Source organism: Hevea brasiliensis, chromosome 7 (genome assembly GCF_030052815.1).
Source record: "Hevea brasiliensis isolate MT/VB/25A 57/8 chromosome 7, ASM3005281v1, whole genome shotgun sequence".
Taxonomy (NCBI): Eukaryota; Viridiplantae; Streptophyta; class Magnoliopsida; order Malpighiales; family Euphorbiaceae; genus Hevea; species Hevea brasiliensis.
The window spans coordinates 56,061,181-56,063,619 of NC_079499.1; the positions used below are offsets into that span (position 1 = coordinate 56,061,181).

Genomic DNA, 2,439 nt, shown 5'->3' on the forward strand with positions numbered 1-2,439 from the left:
GCATTTACAATTACTGGACAAGTGTTATTAGTGCCAAGAAATTCATACCTGAGCTGAGAAGGAAGTTGCTTAAGTTCTACCTTAGGTGCATCTTCTTCCTTGAATGATGGTTGCTTAGATTCTGCTATTTCCTTTTGTGTAAGTTGAAAAACTGGAGCAGAAATGAATGGTGGACTTCCCTCTAAATGTTGAGCATATGCAGCCACATGAGGGTTGTCATAGTCTATGCCTCATCCATGAACCAAACAATTGTCAAGTGGATCTTCTGGATATTTCTTTCTGAAGTGTTCTTCAACCAGCTCATCAATGATATCAATTCTCAAGCAAGTATCAGCTTCAGAATGATGCTTCTTCATAGTGTTATTAATATTGAAAACCAATTGATCTTCACCAACTCTAAGAGTCAATTTTTCTCCCTTAACATCAATTAATGCTCCTGCTGTAGCTAGAAGGGTCTTCCCAAGATAATTGGAATATTAGAATCCTCCTCCATGTCCAAGATGACAAAATCAATAGGTATATAGAACTTCCCAACCTTCAGAGGCACATTCTCCAAAATCCCTTCAGGATACTTAATTGATCTGTCAGCTAACTGAAGAGAAATGTGGGTTGGTTTTAAATCTCCCATATTGAGCTTCTCATAAATGGAGAAGGGCATGAGGCTAACACTAGCCCCTAAATCACATAGAGCTTTTGTAGAACATGATTCCCCAATGTGGCATGGAATTGAGAAACTCCCTGGGTCCTTGAGCTTTGGAGGAAGTTTCCTTTGGAGGATAGCACTACATTCTTCTGTCAAAGCTACAGTTTCATGGTCTTCAAGTTTCCTTTTGTTTGAGAGAATTTCTTTCAAGAATTTTGCATAAGAGGGCATTTGTGAAAGAGCATCAACAAAAGGCACATTTATGTATAGCTTCTTCAAAACCTCTAAGAACTTCCCAAATTGCTTATCAAGCTTGGCTTTGTGAAATCTCTGTGGAAAGGGAAGTTGTGGCTTGTAAGGCTCTGGAGGTATATACTTCTCTTCCTTCTCTTCAATTTTCTCTTTACATTTTTCTGCACTCTCTTATTTTTCACTTTCTTGTTTTTCATTCTCATCAATTTCTTTCTCATTTTCTCTCCTCTCACTATTTTCACTTTTCTCATTTTTTTCACTCTTCTCATTATTTACAACTTTCCCACTTCTCAAAGTAATAGCTTGACACTGCTCTCTTGGGTTTTCTGGTTGACTTGGAAGCTTTCCAAAAGACTTGGTACTTGAGGAAGATGCTTGTTGTGCAATCTGATTTTCCAGCATTCTGTTATGTGTTTGCATCTGTTCTAGCCTTGCTTTCATCTCTCTCATCTCCTCATCATGCTTAGTTTGGTTAGCAAGAATCTGTTGCAATAAAGCTTCTGTGGTGGAACTTTGTTCTTGCTGTTTTGGTGGAGGATTCATATTTTTCTGCTGAAAATTAGGCAATGGTTGCCTATTTTGCTGATATGGAATTCCTTGTTGCTATTGTGGTTGAAAATTTTGATTTGAAACTTGACTTTGCTGATTTCCCTATGAAAAGTTGGGATGATTCCTCCAAGTTGGATTATAAGTTTGAGAATAAGGATTCCCCATTTGTTTGTTTCCATAATTACCAACATATGCTGCTTGCTCTCCATAGTTTACTCCACAGCTGATAGTTCCTTCTGCATAAGCAACTTGTTGTGAACTTCCAGATGATGATGATGAACTAACTAACATACTTAAATCTTCCATCTTCTTAGCCAAGACATTTGTAAGTGCATCAAACTTTGCATTAATCATGTTGAACGGATCAAGATCATACATTCCAGCAGCTTGCCTTTTTTGAGTTGGAGCTGGTCCTCTTGGACTACTCTAAAGATGAGTATTCTTTGCAATTTTCTCCAACAGCTCATAAGCTTCATCTTCATGCTTCATAATAAATTCTCCTCCTGTTTGAGCATCAATAATCCCTCTAATTGCAGGAGTGACATTCGTGTAGAAATTCTGGTTTATCATCCATTTTGGAATGGCATGATGTGGGCATTGTCTCTCTAATTCCTTCCATCTCATCCATGATTCATAAAGAGTTTCATCTTCTCTTGGTCTGAAAGCTGTCATTTGATTCCTCAATTCTTGAGTTTTTCCAGGTGGAAAATATTGTGCAAGAAATGCATCAGTGAGTTGCTCCCAATTTGTGATGGAGTTGTGAGGTAAAGAATCAAGCCAATCCAATGCTCTATCTTTCAAAGAGAATGGGAATAGCTTCAATCTTGCTGCATCATCAGACACTCCAGGTTGTTTTTGCATGTCACAGATCATAGCAAACTTCTTTAGATGTGTGTGTGGATTTTTAGAAGGATGTCCTCTAAATTGAGAATTTTGAATCATTTGAAGAACTCCAAAATCCATCTTGTAACTATTTGCATCAATCCTTGGTCTTG

General features: G+C 37.7%; 1 non-coding gene across 1 annotated transcript; it reads left to right on the plus strand.

Annotated features, from left to right (window-relative positions):
- Positions 1–2,024: 2,024 nt before the first annotated feature.
- On the plus strand, positions 2,025–2,131 carry LOC131181735 (small nucleolar RNA R71). The gene has a single exon (XR_009150214.1). It is a non-coding gene; the product is annotated as a small nucleolar RNA R71 (small nucleolar RNA).
- Positions 2,132–2,439: the final 308 nt, after the last annotated feature.